General features: G+C 45.1%; 1 protein-coding gene across 1 annotated transcript in view; it reads left to right on the top strand.

Moving 5' to 3' along the window:
• Positions 1–10491: 10491 nt before the first annotated feature.
• Positions 10492–20000, top strand: part of LOC143017875 (uncharacterized) — a 25645-nt gene continuing 16136 nt past the window's right edge. Inside the window, exon 1 of the mRNA XM_076172883.1 lies at positions 10492–10628. The gene's annotated coding sequence lies outside the window, so the exon portion shown is untranslated. The remainder of the gene's footprint in view (positions 10629–20000) is intronic.

Raw genomic sequence — 20000 nt, 5'->3', positions numbered from 1 at the left:
ACGTTCTCAATATCTTCGCTAACATGCTTGTGTTTTAGTATTTTCTCAATGGTTGCACTCGCCGTCACCTTCCCTGGTTGCTGCACTGTCCCCCGAGCATCGTTGTCTCCCTTCTGATCCTCACACGTCTGCCACCCACATTGATCTTTGTGTTTCCGTCATTATACTTGAGCTGCTTCCCCCCTTCCCCCCTCCCCCCACGGTTTTCTCTCCTTTAGACCTGTTCCGTTCTTTCTTCTAATTCTGTCCACCCCCCCTTCTCTCTCTCTCTCTCCATCTATCTCCTATTCACTCTCTTTCTCTCCTTCATTTTCTCTATATCCTTCTCTTTCTCTCCCCGTCTATCTCCTGCTCTCTCTCTCTCTCTCCCCCGTCTATCTCCTGTTCTCTGTCTCTCTTTCTCGATTGCTTCCTCTTCCTCCTTCCATCCCCCATCGCCATGTTCTTTCTGTCTTCTTTGTTGAATTTCTTTTGCCAAACTTAGCTAACAACATCTGCAAACTCGGAAGATTTGTTGAGAGAGAAAAAGTTGAGCATCAACTCGAGGCGTTAGCGGCTTTGCTAGATGGTTGTTGAAAGATGCTGTAGCAGCGGAATGCAGGTTAGCTCGGTGGAGCACGAAGAATCCCTTTGGTATCGACTCAAATGTCGCGCCGGATTTTATGGATTAGACCATTGCGTATGGCAGTGGTTCATCTCTTCTTCTTCGTCGTCGTCTTCTTCGCCGTCTTCTTCATCTCACTCTTCTTCTCCCATTCCTTCTCCTCCTCCTTGCTCTTCTTCCTCTTGCTCGTCTTCTTTCCCTCGCTCTTCTTCTTGATCTTCTTCTTCTTCTCGCTCTTCTTTCTCTCGCTCCTTCCCCGCTCTTCTGGAACACCCAGCCTGTTACCCCTGTTCACAAAAATTGGCTCAGTACTCATAGGCATTACACAAATTAAAACCACAGGTATTTTATTTTTTTATTGTTCTTGAATGTATACAATATTTGATATTATTTATACAATATCCTACCGCAAGATGTCGCATTGTTTTCTCTGTCCGTGATCTCTCTCTCTCTCTCTCTCTCCGTGATATTTATATATTAACCCCTGGGGGAGGGGATAATTCACAGAACAACAATTTTTTTTTACTGGAGATGTGTAAAGTGATTTAGACTAATTTGGGTACGCTTATTTCAAAAATCATAACCGTTTTGCTGTATCTCGTCTGGATTTTCAGTGACAGAAATATTCTCATTGCCTAGAAGTCAGGATTTCAATGAAATTTACAAAAATTCATTTATTCATTTATTTCATCATGAATGCTTCAAAATTATAGAAATTACAAAAAAACTCCACTAGAATGTAATTAAAAATGCTTTAGGCATTTGGCTTTGCGTTTGTGCTGCTCTGTGTCAGTTTCACGATGCAGGAACCAGCAGAAGTCGCCCATCATGTTCGGGTTGTGCCGCCCTTGGTAACGCGTCTCCATGAGTGAAATCTCTTGGTGGAATCGCTCGCCGTGCTCGTCCGAGACAGCTCCCAAGTTGTCAGGGAAGAAGTTCAGGTGCTGGTGTAGGAAATGGATTTTCAGGGACATCCTGGAGCCAAGTTTCCTGAAGGACTCCAGCAGCTGCTGCACTATTTCTTCATAGTTGTCCGCGCGCTCGTTCCCCAAGAAGTTGTCCGTCACAGCTTTGAAGCTCCTCCACGCTGCCAGCTCTTTGGGGTTTAGAGTTGTCGGAAAAGTTTCGTCCTTCATAATCTGTCGGATTTGCGGTCCAACAAAGACACCAGCCTTGATCTTGGCCTCCGACAAGGTGTTGCCAAACTTCTCCTTGAGGTATAAAAACCCACGCCCATTCAGATCCATTGCCCGTACAAAACTTTTCATCAAGCCGAGCTTTATGTGGAGTGGTGGAAGGAAAATCTTGGCTGGGTCGACAAGGGCGACATGCTTCACGTTGTGTCGACCAGGTACATGCTCCTTTCGCTCTTCCCAATCTTTCTTCGTCCAGTGATTCTTGTCGTCTCTGCTATCCCAGAGACAAAGGAAGCACATGTATTTCGTGTAGCCTGACTGCAGCCCTAACAACAGCGCCACCACTTTCAAGTCTCCGCAGATGTGCCAGTTGAAGTCATTGCACTTGATGGAATCAAGCAGCTGCCGCATAGTCTCATAGGTCTCTGTCATGCCGAACGCGTGAGCCAGTGGGACTGATGGTTTCTCGTTGCCATTGTGGAGCAAAACAGCCTTCAAGCTGTTCTTCCCCGAGTCGATGAAGAGGCGCCAGTCTGCAGGATCGTGATCACACCCAAGTTCTTTCAACAGACCGTTGATGTCACTGCAGAATGTCATCGTGTCTTCCATCTCAAAGAACTCAGCCATGTCTCTGTGACGTGCTCTGAACAAGGATATCTTGGTGTTAGGTTCAAGTAGATTCCACTGCTGCAGCCTTGATCCAAGCAGCTCTGCCTTCGCCTTTGACAGCAAGAGATCTCTTACAAGATCATTTAAGTCTCCCTGGTTCAGAAGGTGTGGTTCTTGAGTGTCGGGTTCAAAAGGTTCATCATCACCATCCTCTTCACCACTGCTTACAGCTATGTTCTGATCAGCTGGAGGTGTTGGAACGGGGTTCTCGTCATCATGAGGCACAGGTTTACGAGCAGAGACGCAGTCAGCGTACTTGATGTGGCCTTTATTCTTCTTGTTGAAGCCGGCGATGCTTGTGCAGCAGAAATAACAATCATCATGATGATTCTGCGGCTCACGCCATATCATGGGCACCGCAAATGGCATGCTCGCGCGCTTGCCCACCAACCACTGAGTCAAGGCTGTGTGGCAGCTTGTGCAGCAGATGTGTGGTGCCCAGCTCTGTTCTTGGTCCCCCACCTTACACCCGAAGTAGTGAAAGTAGGCGGCCTTCATTTTCACTGCTGTAGATATACTTCGCCGTTGATCTTTTTTTGGTATACCGACCACAGACATAACAGAAGTTGTCAGGATGATTGGTACAGGAACGCCTACTCATCTTTATCTGAAAGAAAGAAATATAACACAAGTTAACAACAATTGTACGAAATAGACATGTTAAAGACATATGCAAATTTCATTGAAATCCTGACTTCTAGGCAATGGGAATATTTCTGTCACTGAAAATCCTGACGTGATACAGCAAAACGGTTATGATTTTTGAAATCAGCGTACCCAAATTAGTCTAAATCACTTTACACATCTCCAGTAAAAAAAAAATAAATAAATAAATTTGTTGTTCAGTGTAATTTACCTCCAGTTTAGAAGCCACTGGTTTAAGATATTAGAAACACAATGTCACCCTAGTAGTACCAGGAGTAAAGATCTACCGTCCAGAGGTGCTCGCACTTGTAGACCTCAGTCGATAGTATCTTCACCGGTGAGGGAGGAAAGAAAGATTGATGGCTGTGGTAGTGGTTGACAATGTATCTAGAAATGGCTGGATCAGGATATCACAGGAACTTAGTATCGGGCACTGTAACCAACCTATGTGACGTCACTAGATAGAAAGGTAGATGTATGTCTGGGTGTGTGATTGTTGTCTCTGTATCGAACTTGTACATATGTCAAACAAACGTGTAGCATCTGCTCTACGAAATTGTTTAATCGTATATTTTACATACGTATTTACAGCATGGAATTTGTTACATACGAAGCGTCTTTTTTGTATATAGTCGTTGTGTATATACATGTATATTGCCAGAGAATGAAGTTCGTGCATATAAGTTAGTTTATGCTGTTGGGTGATGATGTAAGTCTTGCGTTAAGGGGGCGCACGGGGGTGGGGGGAGACGTGAGTGAGGCGAGGAGCGAGTTGCTGGTGTTGGATCAGGTGCTGTTGTGAGAGATTAGGTTGCAGGTTGTAATTGGGTAAGCGTCAGGATGTCATCAAATGCAGAGGAACTAGATGGTGGTGATGGTCAGTGACGTTTTGTGTCATCATGGGTTGGGGGAGAAGTAGATCTTGTTGGGCTTCCTGTGGACAATCTGGAGTTCTTTTTTTTTTCAGAAATGACCGAAGAGTAGCAGAACGGACGAATAACAGAAATTGTTAATAGTGGTCAACATTCTATTTCTGAGTGAAATATAAGTGGAAGAGATTGTAGTGGGTTCTGTCTGCATATGTGATTTCCACCCATCTGCTTTGTCTTGGGTTTGCATTGGACGAGATGTACTCTGGTTGTATGGAGGTGTTTTTGCATATGTCTAAGTATGGGTGATTGAAGTATGGGAGTTCATCAATTCAAGATGAATTAAGGTCGGGCATCGAGTAAGAACACACATGAGTTTGGAGAGGAGATTCACTCTTGTGTAGATCGGCGGATTGAGAGAGGTGGGACTCGGGATCTTGGGATTGATGGAGGATTCTTCAGAGGATACTGGCCTCTCCCTATCAGGAGTCTAGGACGGTGTCCCTTACAGAGGACCATGTAACGCCATCACCTCGATCCCGTCGCAAGTAGCGACGCTCTAACCCGCTCGGCCAGTGAGCATCCACCGTATTAGGACCGAGATTATAGTCCCCAGACACTGCGAGGGTATGGTTTCCAGCCCTTCTTGCTAGTGACAAGTATTCCTCTCACCAGAGGCTCAGTCAGGTTAAGGAAGAACGAGGAGGGAGATGAGGACAAATTCGCTAGTTAAGGAAGCGTAAGGTATCCTGTTATCCCCAGCATTGGCTGAAGTGTGGGAAGGCCCATAGAGAGCGTGGTCATACAAACGGGTACATAGGAACTGCGTACTAAATGCACAGATAGGCATCGGCTTGGCTCGTGATTATCACCAAACACTCCCGGATGAGAGCTTAGCTCGTAAGGCCTAATTTGTGGGTAGTGATGTGACCTTTTGCGCGCGCGCACACACACACACACACACACACACACACACAAGGATAGGGTTACATTTTGAAGTGTTGTAATGCTTTTCAAGCCTTTGGAGGAGGGGACGGGGGGCGGGGGGATGCGTTACCACTCTGAGATCTGTCTCGACCTCTGCAAACAATCAGTTGTTGTACAACCACGATAACAGTTATTTTCAGATGATCGCTTTTTTCACATCACGGATGCTATTGATCTCGGGATTTGACACGCTGTTGCGTTTCGAGTAAGCGCGCGCGCGCGCGCGTGTGTGATTCACCACGGTCTTGGATCCTGCGCTGGACTCGTGATCGACAACTATTACAACCCGAGTGAGAGCTCAGTGTTTATATATATACATATATATACATATATATATATATATATATATATATAAATATATATATATAAATATACACTTATATATTGCCCGATCTCTAGGTAATGCTGTAACCTTACACACACACACATACACCCAACTCTTCTCCCACGATAGTTGGAGTGCCGGCTCGCAGTTCAGCGTAGCTGAAATTACATCAGCTGTGAGCGGGAATCGAGTTTGGACTGCTGGAGTAGCGGTTGCGAATGGTACCGCTGCGCCATCGAGCCATGTGAGCGTATATTGATGTTCTCGTCTACCTTCTTGCGCATGTGCGCGGCATCCAGATACTTGGGTCGAATTCCGTCTTTACGTCTCTCACCGAAAACGGCACCTCACGGATTGCCAATCTACGCGTATTGGCGTCAGGACAACGCATAGCATTCCAGACATCCACTCGCGTGGGTTCAAGATCGATTGATTATTGGGATAATGGGGGATGGAGTAGGGTGCTGTGCAACCCGCTGTGGGTCCAGGAAGAAAAGGTGGAACTCGTGGCGAGTCTTGAGAGAGTCTGAACACGTGAGTACCATGGGTAGTACCAACAACGAGCAGCAACACCAAATAAAGACTGAATGACCTTTGAGTAATGTGGACAGAGGAGGAGGAGGAGTATGGACGTGATGGTATAATAGTGTTTTGTTTTATACAAGGCAGATTTAGCAAATAAACAAAAACAGGTTTCACCGTGTTTTATTGTCTTGTTTAACCCACCTTTGGTTGTCTAGGAGCAGTATTTTATTAGTGTATATTTTTGTGTGTGGGGGTATTTACCCGTTATTTTAATTGATAAAAACATTGGCAAGGGCCTTTTTTGATAACCATTAATTCCCAATGAGAGATGAGAGGGAAAATGTTTTGAGTCAAATTAAGTTTAAGCAAAAGCAAAACAAAAGTTTAGCATATAGATATGAAATAAATCATTAGTTACCATAACTCCTTTCAAATAATCAAATCCAGCCATCATGGAGACTCAAACCCGAGACCCCACGATTACGGGTCCAATCCCTTTTACGAGGCAAGATGGTAGCAAACTGGATTCGTAATAATGACCCAAGTTAGAGTCTCCTCAGCGGTTGGATTTTATTATTTAGCAGTAAGAAAAGAAAGACCTATGCTCAAGTGAACGGAAAAAGACGAGTAATATTTGAAGTCGTTGGTTCTTGCCATTTACGAAAAAGGAAGTGTGATGGTCATAATGATTTGCTTTGGAAAACCAAACTTTGCTACTTCAGGTGACTTATCTCCAAAACTTTTGCTCTCTAAATTTAATAAATTTGATGGATGGAAACAACCTTTTTTACGTTATGGTAGTCATGAAACGCACGTAGGTAATGTAAGATGGAATTCGTTACGGCTCGTCAGGTCTGCACGACATGACGTCACGATATTTCTTTACGTTATCAAAGGGACCTTTAGTCACACTGATACTTATTGGTGTTTTAATTTATTTATGTATTTTGACGAAAAGTATGCTGTAGCTCTGGGGTATGGACAGTAGTGAAAGACAAAACCATCTTCCCAAGTTTGTCCGAAGATAGATTAAACGTGACGAAACATTACGAGAATCTGCTAGAGACGGCTGGTAGATTCTCATAATGTTTCGCCACGTTTAATCTATATTCGGTCCAATCTGCGAAGATGGTTTTGTATTTCACCGTACATTGGCATCAATGTACGTATAAACTACGACAGTTTGGGAAGACGAAAAAAGGGAAACTTGTGTAACTTTAATTTATAATAAAGCTGCCCTCACATTTGTGTCGTTTTGAATAATCGGTGTTATAACCGACTTAACAACTCGAAAACGCTCTAGGCTTTGTTCAACTATACTCGGTGCATCGAAAACTGGCCATTCTAAAATTCTATTTTATTTTAAACTTTATTTTATGATTTTATAATGTTGCCACATATAATTATATTAGAATTTTTTGTCACACACCACCACTGAGGTATAAATCAAAGCAATGTTTTCTATACAAAGGTTTCGTTTCCTCGATTCGTGGACATGGCATATGTGCGGGAGAGAGCGACGTTGCCACTCTATCCCTTCTCTGGCCACGCCCCCACACTGCATTCAGAAAACATTGCATCCACACGCACGTTCTCGCCATGGATAAATACATTATATATATACTATATATATATATATATATATATATATATATATATATATATATAGATAAGAGAGAGAGAGAGAGAGAGAGAGAGAGCGGGCGGGTGGGTGGGCGAGCCGTGCGGGCCGTGTTATCTGTTGAGATGTGGCAATACCGGGAAATTCCCTAACCCCGCCTTAGCGGCCAGTTCTCGTTGCCTCTACTATAATAAGAGGCTTTTTTCAGAATCCCGTTTACCCTTCTCTTGTATTCCCAAACTTTCTTTATTCTTACGTAGATTGGAGACAGGTACGTAGAATATCTCAGTAGTACAATACCTTTTTTCCACTGAAAACTTCCACGACTACCGAGGGCACGTCCAACGGAGATGTATGAAATAGCCGTGGGCGGGGGGGGCAGACCGAGTCAAAGGAAAAGCTGTCACTTGTAATCATGAGACTTGGGCTCTCTTTACCTACTAAGGTGGTGGTGGTGGTGGTGGTGCGGCCCGTACATGGTCAAATAATCCGATGACGGCGAACAAGATAACACGAGGTTGAAAATAGTACATGGTAGGGTTAACAAAGAAATTATATCGTGTATGTGTGGTGTATGAGTATACAAAATACGTCTGTGTGTAAATGTATGTGCACGCGTTTGTACATATATATATATATATATATATATATATATATATATATATAATCTGATATACATGTGTGTGTGTGTGTGATTCCCCATTATCTTGGATCAGGTGCCAGAATGTGTGTTTTTGTCCACCCTGCCCTTTCATTCGCTTTAGCTTTCCTTCGGTAACAAAGTGAGTACGTTCAGTGTTTAAGAGAAGATGAGATAACGTTATGGGTGGGAATGATAGGTGGTAAGGGACATGGTACTGCCTAGTGTAGGCCTTAGGGTCTCTTGCAGACTCCTCCAGTATTATGGAGGGAGGGAGGGGGGGTTGTACCTTTAGTCTGGTATGCCGTGGATGCCCCTCACCCAATTTTCTCCTTTCGTTTTTTTTTTTTTTTTTTTTTTATTCATCCTCTGTTTCTTTTGTTTCTTTGTTTTATTTGTTTTATTAATTTCTTTTGTTTATTTTGCTTTTGTTTTATTTTTATCTTTAGTATCGTTATTTTATTGTATATGTTTTTATTTTTATTTCTTTTTCATTTTTCATTGTCATTATTATTATCAATTTTTTTTTTTTTTTTTTTTTTTTTTCTACTGACGTTGCATCCGCGGGGCCCTTTTCTCTTCATAGTTTGGTATCGATCGGTTTCATTGATGCATGCAACACTCAGAGGTCGATTAATTATCGACTTGGGATGTGGAGGGTCGAGTGCACGTGCCCCTTGAGCTGTCTTGGACCACGTGTTGGACTCGTGATCGACAGCGATTACCCTCCCGTATGAAGCTCATATGTGGCACGATATATGTGTAATGTGATCTTACACATATATCTCATGGCTTAGAAACTGATAAGTTGTTGGAGGGGGAGGGAGGGAGGAGAGAAGTGGGTCTAGGAAAGGAAATGAGTGACTAACAGGCACCGTGCCCTAGGTGAGGTTGTAAACTTACAAGAATTCTCTCTCTCTCTCCTCTCTTTCTCTCATCTCTCTCTCTCTCTCTCTCTCCTTTCTTGTATCTTAAGTTGGGAGGGCAGTTAAGGTGGAGAGGAACGGTGGATAGATTGATAAGTGGTTCCCAAACAGAGGGGGGCGGGAATGCGTCGCCCCCCCCCCACCATCTCCCAGGAGGTGTGAGGAGAATAAAAGGGGTGCTGAAGTCATCTGCTAAAAAAATAATTATTTGATAATTATGAAATCATTCCAAGAACATGTATCTGCTGTTACATACATACATGCAAAGTATAATTATCAGTCATACTAAGCCGTTTTCTATTAAAGTAGCTCTCCCCACGCGTTTTCTACACGTATAAATAGAAAAAATATATATATATAAATGCATATAGATAAAAATGCGGGTTTGGGGGCCGTGCGATTCTGCTGGAAGCCAAAAGGGGCCGTCACACAAGATAGTTTGAGAATCTAACTAACCTGGGTGTAAGCCTCCATGTCCAAGTCTCCTGCCACATGGTGTCTCCTAAGCTTGATACAAGCCCCTAATAAATATCCCTCAAAAGTGCTCAGTGGCAATAGTCCCCTTTTATACACAACTATCATTTCATTTTCCAACAGACTTCTCTTCCTCTCCCACAGAAACAGACCCCGCGCGAGCGTGTGCTCTGTCTTAGGCAGTCCATAGTCCAGAGTTGATAGAAGCGACGTGTAATGGCAGGACGAGGCGCGTAGAATTCTCTCAGCACCTCTTCTCGAGGGAAGGGAATGTTAGTCTTGAAGTTTTTGGAGTGGAGGGTTACGGGGTGAGGGAGGGAGGGGTGGATGGATGGATATCTTAAGTCTCGGGCTCGGGTGTTTGGGTGTAAGGAAGGGTAATCCTCGTTCTTGTAGATCCTGGAGCGCCAGCAATGGAGGGAGGTGAGGCTGTGGTCGGGTGGGCGGGAACATGGTTAAACGTCTTGGTACCAAGTCTTTTCCTTTTTTCAGCTGGGGGAAGAAGACGTTAAACTCGAGGCCGACGAGGAGACGCCATGGACTTCTGCAGCGCCCTCGGGTACTTGCCCGAGATACCAGGACTCAGGTTCTCAACACCGCGAAAGCTTGATCGCATTCGGGGCGCCGCCACCGCCGCCGTTGCTGACACCGTTGGGCATTGGGCGCGCAGTGCCGCCGCCGCCCATGACAGTAGCCCCTGGATTGATGGGCGTGCCCTTGGCTCAGCCTCCGCCTCCGAACTCGAGGCGTCCCGGAGTGGGAGCGCCTTTAACCAGCTCTACTGAAGGTGGCCCTGGCGGAGGAGGAGGAGGTGGAAGCCTTGAAGGCGGCGGTGGTGACGACGCCAGGGTTAGCTGTAGCTTGATGGGTGGTCCTGTTTCAGACAGACTTGGAGGGAAAGAAGGAAACGGAGAAGGTATAAGGTTGTCCTCGAATCTTGTTAAGCCTCGACGCCCCTCGCTCATCCCTCCCAAGCACAAGGTTCAGCCAGACCCGAGCACAAGGACTTGTCCGACGTGTCACAAGTTCTTCCCCCGCCCGTCCGCCCTGGCCATCCACATGCGGATTCACACAGGGGACCTCGTCTTCCCGTGCCTGTTGTGTCCGTACAAGTCGGCCCAGAAGGGGAACCTGAAGAGACACCTCAAGACCATGCACAAGGACGTTGACCTGAGCGACTTTCTCGATCGATTTGTTTGAGCCCAGAGTAGGTCTTCCTCTTGACTACATCGTTAAGTCATCGTCTTTAGTTGGTTGTGGTGGTGGGGATGGTGGTCGTGGTACTTAGTGGCTGTCATGGTGGTGGTTGTGAGGGATGGTGAGGGGACGAAAGTGGGTTGAGTTGTTGTAGAGGGATAAAGGGGAACAAAAGTGCATCGTTGTAGAGATATAAAGAGGGTTTAGCTGAGGGTGTAGTGGTGACGATATTAGCAAAGCTATTTGTTAATAAGTTTCAGCTGGAAGGATTTGTGTGGTGAAGAAGTGTGATAGATCTGTAACTCCTTCTTTTAGTGGGTTCGCGGTGTTTATTTTTTTACCGTTTCCCCTTTCTCTCTCTCTCTCTTCTTGTAAATGTCTCCCTAATACAAGCAGTGACCAAGTCAAGGTCTTGGTGGTTACCTCAGCCTCGAGATCCAGGAAGTCTGCACTATACTTTTGGTATCTTTTGATTCGTCCATTCCCTGTTTCCAGCAGGTCTCTGATGTGTTGATGTCACTTTATATTTTCAAGTTTTTGAACTTTGTGTGACACCAAACTGGCTTGCATGCCTTTCCTATTTAATTAATATTTTGTATTCATTTCTCTATTTTTTATGTATTTGTATGTTTACAAAAAGAAGTGTAAGATGATAGAGTTTAGTCTTTCCATGCATGCAGCGAGGACGTTGAAGTCTTTAAAAAATTAACATACCTTAGTAGTGTATTGCACAAACGATGGTAGGTCGTGTCAGAAAGTCCTTCGCAGGATTAACATGTTACATGATGTTATGGGCTTGCTCAACCAGAGTAATTGGCGTTGTCGATACTTATGCAGGGGGACTAAGATTCTAATATTTATTTCGCTCATGTTTCCTGTCTTGCTGTATGGCTATTAGACATGGACACTGAGTCCTACTTGAAGAGGCGTTTCGACATCTTTAGTACTAAGTTATTTTGTAGACTTATGGGGCATCGATAGTATGATTTGTCTCAAACTAGCAATTCCCCGCGAGACTCATGGTCTTTCACTAGTATGGGCATATGGCACGCTTCCCTGATGTTGATCCCGTTGACAGGGTTTTCTCCACAAGAGACAAGGTTCAGTGGAGACGAAAGGGATGTATACAAAACTCGTGTTTGTAGGAAGTGGAAAACGATCTACCGAGAGCTATTTGGAACGGAAAAGGGTGTGTATGAGGTCGACGCGTGAGTGGTGCGATGCACCATCCAGCATGAGCTCCACCTGTGGTTATTATAATGTATTTTTACGGTCATGCTAGGAATGAATAGATTGATCCTCATCACAATTCGTTGTATACTTTCTTCCTCGGTTACTCTTTTTTTCCGACAAGTCTTCAGAGGCTTTATTCCATCCTGTTGTAGACCGCGTCTCGATTTGACCTGCAGGTGAATGGCCCCTTTTGTCCTGAAGCGAGGGATCAGGTGGTGGGAGCATATGATGAATAGGCGTCATTAGATGGACTTGAGGCTTGAAATGTGAAGAGAGGGAACTTTTTTACGAGAGGAAAATTAGCGATGGGATTATACTAGAAGTGGGTGGCCGGCGGACATTTGCATCGTAGTAAAGTCGTTCCGGTTTTTTTATTATTATTATTATTATTATTTTTTAATTCTCTCTACACATTTTGATTAATCAGTTTGATCCCTCTTGTGTCAGGTTTATTTTTATAACTGATATCAGGCGATTATATTTAGCTTAGAAAGGAATTTTGGTCTAAATAGGGTCCTCCTAATACCTCGTGTAGGTCAAATAAGATATCGAGTTGTCCAGAACATACATACATACATATACCAAGGCTTTTTCCCCCTTCCAAGGGAGGTAGCCAAAAAGGGAAAGGCATAAAAACACTCCCACCCATTTCATCCCTAAATACACTCCACACCCAGAACAAAACTTCTATAAATGGTGCTTGCATGCCAGGCGCCATGAGATGCTGCGTTCCATGCGCTGCCCTTGCTGTGGGTATAATTGCCTCTCTAAGTACTAGTGTGTCGTTGATTGGCCTTAGCGCGGTGAGCCTGCAAATCTCGCGGATTGGCTACTCTGCCGAGCAGATGACAGTTGTTGCTAACAGGACTCGAACTCGGTTGGTTCTCCTTGTATGATTTTTCCTATACATAACAGCTGATGAGTAAGAAAAAAGATTGACAGTACAAAAGTATGAGAAAGATTAGCTATAGCTTGTAGAAATGGATTGGTAGAATTTTAATTTGTTGTGGGAGATATACTGGCAAATACGCCCGGATTCCAAAGTGTGCAGCAAATGCGCGATGAGAAGGGTCCTCGTAATCACTCAGTCGTCGGGTGTACCTGGCTTCTCCATCCTTACCCCTTGATGGAGTGATTATAGGGCCATTTACAAGGTCAAACGGTTTGTCGAACCCGGTTTGTCAAACAAGTGTTTGAAATGATGTTTGACGGTGTGAATGGAGTATTTGGTTGTCAATCACGATTGTCAAACGGGTTTGACAACCAAAGACCCCATTCACACGGTTAAACATCACTTCAAACACTTGTTTGACAAACCGCTTGACCGTGTAAACGGCCCTTATAACCACTCGATACTACGCATGTCAACAGGTTAAATGAGGCACCACAAGATTGTCGACATACTTTGGAATGTGGGTGTGCAAGTCAAGGAGATAGTGCATACTTAAACGGCGCTTGGTCGAAATAGTGATCACGTATTAGGGTGTCAGGGGAGGAACATTGTGGGTCATGCTAGGAGTGGTGTATGGCAATATCTACCCGGTTACTGAAACGGGTCTTCTTATCGTGGCTTCGTCTGGCCTTCCGGTGAGTTTCCTGATCCTACCGGATTACTGCGCGTCCGAACATGGATGAGTAATGCACGGAAGATAATTAATTGCTTACGGCATCAACCGTATTGGACCTATTTCTAGAGGCCAAACAAAGAAGGAAATGATGCAAGGAGGCATACAAGTAACTTTATACTGTATATATAAATTTATTTCCACTATCACAGACTATATTTAATGAGTAATTGCACCAGCCGGTGGAAGGAAATACACAAGAACTGGTTTACCAATTGAGTGGTTAACGAATTGAATAGACTAACGGTGGTATTCTAAATAAAATTCTTTCCTTATATAAATCTTATATAAATCCTTGGAAGGGGAAGATTTGTAGTGAGCGCTGAAACTATCAGTTGTTTTAAGAGGTCAAGTAATTTTATGGATGGGGGATGATAGGTGGAAATGGACATGGAACTGCTTAGTGTAGGCCTTGTGGTCTCTTGCAGTCTCCTTCATTCTTATGTTCTTATGTCTCGCTGGAGCTTACATTTCCGTTCGGACGCACAACCCCCAATATAGGGCTGGCTACGGCAAGCTTGTGGTATTTACTTTCGTCGGTGACTGTACTGTAGTGCATACCGGTAATTGTGGTGGGTTCCTATTGTTATGATGAGTACTAAGTGGGAACGATAAGGTTTGTCACTAGCTGGTACGAGCCTTCAGGTAGTAGCAATGTTTTTCCAGGTAGATGAATGGAAGGCCATCAGGAGGCTGTTGTTGATGACGTCACCCAAAGAACTTTGCCTAGCGTTCCAGGTGTCCACTCCCAGTCTCTTCGTGTCCCTTTGTATGGAAATTACAAACGGCAACAAAAGTGTCATCATGTGAGAACGAAACAATTACTCGTTCTCATATGATGTTGCCTCCAACGCTCTTTGTTTTTCTTACCAATCATGTAATCTGGACAGTGACGACCGCCGTAGTGATGGTCGACCTGTGATAGGCGTGACGTGTTTTCAGTGTAAATGATACATTTATGTGATCGATTCTATGAAATAATCATCCCATGAAGGGACTTGTTATTGATTTCACATAACTTAGAAAACGTCCAGTTTAGTTGGAACAAGGAGAAAGTGACCATAACTAGTGTTTACGATCCCTGCATAGCACCTATAATGTGAAAGTGTCATGTTAAGTATATAAAGATAACAATAAAATTTGCAGATAGCGAATACCCACGAATATAGGTAACCACAAATGTATAATTTAGAACTGGAATGGTAAAAGATATAAAAGTTAGACATTTAAAGACAGCATGGCATTGTAATGTAAGAGGCGTGTACATAATTACTGTTATAAATTGCCATATTTGTAAATATAAAAATATGTGACACCTGTTTTTTATGACATACCACCCTGAAACCTTTTCTTCAAGTCTGGTAATTCAAATATGCATAAAAGGATGAAGTATCCGCATGTTCTGGGTCCACAAAATGAGGCTTCAATGCAGTACAACTTGGTCTGGCCCTGAACAGGTTGAAGGGGATTATAGCAAATCTGATTTTCGCAACTCTTTCCACCCTCTATTCCCGCCACCTTGTGATCCGCAGTATCTCATCGTGGCTCATCCGAAGTCCTACTTCAAATCAGTATCCTTTTGCGGGGAGCCATCTCATGTTGGCATCCCCGTCAACAAACGGGCCGACAAAGCAGCTCGGGATGTAGCATCGGCCCCTTTCGGTGCCTCCGCCCCTCTGCCTGCAACAAACTTCTACCTCACCCTCTGGGAGGAACACCCGATAAATCGTTTGAAGATTGGACGGCATAAGCTACTGAATGACCCCAGGCACTCATTATATAGACACCAAGAAATAAGGCGAACATTTAAAGTCCGCAAAAGCCTTATGACCGTGGGGGCACTGGAGCAAAGCCGAACCGCTTCATAGAGGCTGGAACGCTGGCGGGAGTCCGAAAGTGGGCAACACAACGAGGCTCTGCCGAGCCCAGATGAATCCTGCATCGAAGATCAAACCTAAGCAGGAAAGACTGGGTAGTATTAAACAGGACAAAAATGGGCAAAACCAGAGACAACCTCCACAAATAGGGATTTGGCACCAGCACTCAATATCCATGTGGAGAAATACAGACATTGAGCCACATTCTCCAGGAATGTCATATGGGTCCTCGCTGCTCCGACCAAGACCTTAATAAGGAAGCAAATGACACCGCTCTACAGTGGATACGGTATTGGCACGACCATATATGATGATGTTTTAAAAATTATCAAAACTGTATACCTATGGACTTCTTCCCATTAGCATAGCTGATGCTTTGAGAAAGAAATGTTGCACTTAAGAACAGGAGATCTTCGTCACACCCGTAGTAGCTTAATGAAGGCTCCCACTCTTGTAGTGCTCCCCTTATTACAGCGCACATTTTACTTAAATGTCCTACTCACTCAAACCCTCGCAACGAGATCTTATTTTTCATCTTCCTTCTCAAACAACTAATTCATTACATCATATATATATATATATATATATATATATATATATATATATATATATATATATATATATATATATATAATTTTTTATTTTTTTTTTTTTTTTTTTTTTTTTTTTTTTTTTTTAGAATCAACGCCAGTACCCATGTCTTCTCTCTCCTCCCTTTACTTCAAGAGGTGATCTTTCCTTCTTGTGCAGCAGTGGCCATCAACCTTTTTCACTCCATTACTCCCACCCTCTCATGAATTCTCAACATTTGTGTGGCTCCCCTTACTTTTCCTCCCAAATTCCACCCCGCCAAAAAAGGTAAAAATAATAATAATATGTTGATGAAGAGAAACCCTTTGCTTTATTATGAAGTTGACAATCATGATTATCTTATATTTCTTCTGCCAGGACAGAGTTTCTTCTTTCAGATTCCTCGTCTTATATAGAGGTATTTCATTTGTAACAGCAGGCAGTAGTCCCCCCGCCCTAAATTCTTGTCATGGCCCCAAGATGGATACCATTGGTCTATACTCTAACTACCTCATACAGCATATATACTATCACCCTTTTAACCGATCCACACACAAACACACACACACACACACACACACACGACTCGGTGGCGCAGTTGGTAGAGCGCTGAACTGCCACCATAGTGGCCCGTAGTTCTTGGTTCGAATCCTGCCCAGGGCCGAAATTATTTCGGTACCGCTGCGCTTCGGGTCGTTACTCTGACTCTCGTGGGCGGGGAGTTGGGTGTGTGTGTGTGTGTGTGTGTGTGTGTGTGTGTGTGTGCATTACCCATAGATCGGACCTACGAGCTCTGAGCTCTCTTCCAGGAGGGAAATAGCTGTCGATCACAAGTCCAACACGTGATCCAAAGACCAAGACCAAGTGAATACACACACACACACACACACACACCTCGTGGCGCTGGTGTTAGAGTTCTCACCTGCCACTACGGTGGTCCGGGTTTGACTCCCGCCCAAGGCTGAAATAATTTCAGTATCGCTTCGCTGCGGGGTGATACTCCAACTCTCGTGGGCGGGGAGTTGGGTGTGTTTGTGTGTGTATGTGTATGGTCACAGTATTACCCATAGATCGGTGATACGAGCTCTGAGCTCTCATCCGGGAGGTTAATAACTGTTGATCACGAGTCCAAAACGTGATCCAAGACCATGGTGAATCACACACACACACACACACCACACACACACACACACACACACACACACACACACACACGACTCGGTGGCGCGGTTGATAGAGTACTGGACTGCCAGTACGGAGGTGCGGCAGTACCTGATTCGAATCCTGCCCAGGGCCGAAATTATTTCGGTATCGCTGCGTTTGGGGTCGTTACTCCGACTCTCATGGGCGGGGAGTTGGGTGTGTGTGTGTAAGGTCATAGTATTACCCATAGATCGTTCATACGAGCTCTGAGCTCTCTTCCGAGAGAGAAATAGCTGTCGATCGCGAGTTCAACACGTCATCCAAAAGACCAAGGTGAATACACACACACACACACACACACACACACACGTACATCCGCCCCCCTTTGGCTGTTTATGAGGAGTGTCAACAGTCACTAAGGCCCATGTGACCTTATATCTGATCTTCTTCCCCCACCATTCATAGTAAAGGTTTGTTGAAGACCTGGCTTGACTTTGGGTGTCTTTTATACTAAGAAAACCTGGATATTAGCTTTATTTATTTATATATTTGTTTATTTATTTGGTTATCTTTTATTGGTAATTTTCCTGCAAATGATAGCCTGGTCGTTTTTAATCGCTGTCGCTGTGAGACTTGAGATTTGCAAATGCTAGACTTAAGCAGGTTTCAGAAGCCAAACATCTCTTATCCACTTTATAACTTAAACTTACTACAAAATGCTGCGTCCCATGATCTCACCCAATGAGCCCGCCATGTGATCTCACCTCACAATTTCGCCCATCAATTTCACCAGAACGAAATTTGCTATATCATTTTGCCTAAGACTTTTTCCTTTGCGATTTAATGGGTTCGCTTTGCCAGCCAAGATTCCCGGCCTTCGAGCTTCACTACTCCAGATTTAGTAGATAAGTAATGAAAGAATCTCATTATTCAGATCATTCATTTCATCTGATAGATATTAAGTGTGCCCCCCCCCCTCCCCGATGCACATAGAGTTAAAAAGGGAGTGGTCGAGGAGAGGAGGATCCAGTTGTTTCAGTGACAAGAAGCTGTTCTGACATTGGGGTGGTTTCAACCCACATTTTCTTGACCTTCGTACTTATAATGAATATCATTCCCTCATGTTTCACTGACTAGAAACCCACAGCCCCACGGTGGCTGGCAACGGTACTCGGGGCTTTCCACAGATCTCTCTGGGGAGATGATTTGCACTTGTGTTTTATTAATGTAAGACTTTGTCTGTCACCGGATGAAAGTCGTAGGAGGGGGAGGGGGTGACCACTCGTTTATCATCTCTCCTTATGTGAAAACGCGGAGGGAATACAAAGCCGATAGAAATCATGGGGCCGGTCCATCCGTCCAAAGAACGAGTGCCAGTCCCTCGGGGCCGACTTCCAGATGATGGAGGTGGGTGTGCGTTACGGCTTGATGGGTTTTGAAAATATGGGCAGCAGCAGCAGCAGCAGCAAGGAAATGTATTTCCCCTGCTGGGGCCATCGTGCAGAACCACCACTAGCACTAAGTACCCGTCTTTGGTCCCAGTTGTTACAAGAATAGTTAATGTGGAGGTGAGGCAGAGAACGGGGATGGGAGGGACAGAGTACTAAAGTGATATGGGAAATAGAAGTGGATGGAGTGAACCTGAGAGGAAGACCGAGGAGATAATTGAGTGAAAGTTTGCATGTCTCTTCAATAGAGGGGAGAGTCTGTGGATGAGGAGATGGCATAGAAAGGATTCTTCCCCATCTGGTAATTGGTTTATTTTTTAGTAGATTGGGAGGTGGGAAGGTGGGTCGTTATACCGTGAAGCTGTGGGGGTAAATCAGCTTCGGCTGGTGGGTTCTACTGTGGAAGAGCCGCGTCTCACTGCATTGCTTTTGGCCCAAATTAGTTTGAATTTGTTTACGGTGTGGTTGTGTGTGTGAACTTTCCCCTTTAGGCTATCTTGTACTCTCTCTCTCACAGTTAGTGTAGTAATATATTAGGGCCAAAAATTGACGTTGTTGTTGTTGTTATGTTGTTGTTGTAGTCTTGCCAAAGTTTTTAACTTAAGGTCAGATTCCTCTTCCTCCTTCTCCTCCACTTCCTCCACCTTCTCCTCGTCGTCGTCGTTGTCCTCTTTTCCTCCACCCCTTCTCCCTCACAAGCTTCGACCCCCCCTCCCCCCCGGTCTCCCCTTACCCCCGAACCCGTACCTACGACGACCACCACCACCTCCTCCTCCTCCTCCTCCTCCGCCACCATCGCCGAGCACCAATGCCTGTCTCTCTTTCTGTTTCAGCTGAAAAGAGGAATTTCTCAACGCTGCCTCTCGTCCATGGGCGCCGCATCCGCCTCTTGGCACGCTCCTCCCCCTCCTCACCCCCCTCCCCCTCCTCCGCCTCCTCCTCACCATCCTCATCCACATCCTCCTCCGCCACCACCTCCCCCTCCTCACCCACCAACCCCTCATCCTCTCTCGCATCATCAGCATCACCATCATCACCATCTCTCCAGTAGTTCCTCTTGCTCGCCTTCGGCTGCCGCGGCGTCCACTTCGACGTTGTCGGCGTCGGCGCCGCCGCCAGCGGCGATGGTGTCGCGTGTGCTGGCCAGGGACGAGAAAGGAGGCGGGAAGGGAGTGGTGGGAGCCTGTGGTGCTGGTGGAGGTGGTGGTGGTGGCGGTGGCGGCGGAGGTGGAGAAGGAGGAGGCGTTGACGTTGGCGTTGGTCTTGGAGGAGGAGGAGGAAGCATGGGGCCTCTGGAGGACGCCTCTGCCATCACGTCCTCCTCCACCGCGGATCACATGTACTATACCCAGCTGCCACCGACTTCGTCGTCGTCTTCGTCGCCGTCGCCGGCAATACTCGTCCAGTCCACCAATGCCACTCCGTCCATAGCCCCCGCCGCTGCTTCTGGTGCCGTCGCTCCTCCGCAGGGTGGTGGTGGTGGTGG

This window comes from Oratosquilla oratoria, chromosome 33 (genome assembly GCF_046742065.1).
Source record: "Oratosquilla oratoria isolate Oo_2021 chromosome 33, ASM4674206v1, whole genome shotgun sequence".
Lineage (NCBI taxonomy): Eukaryota > Metazoa > Arthropoda > Malacostraca > Stomatopoda > Squillidae > Oratosquilla > Oratosquilla oratoria.
Note: the sequence above shows the minus strand (reverse complement) of the source record. Positions and strands in the feature narration are given on the sequence as shown.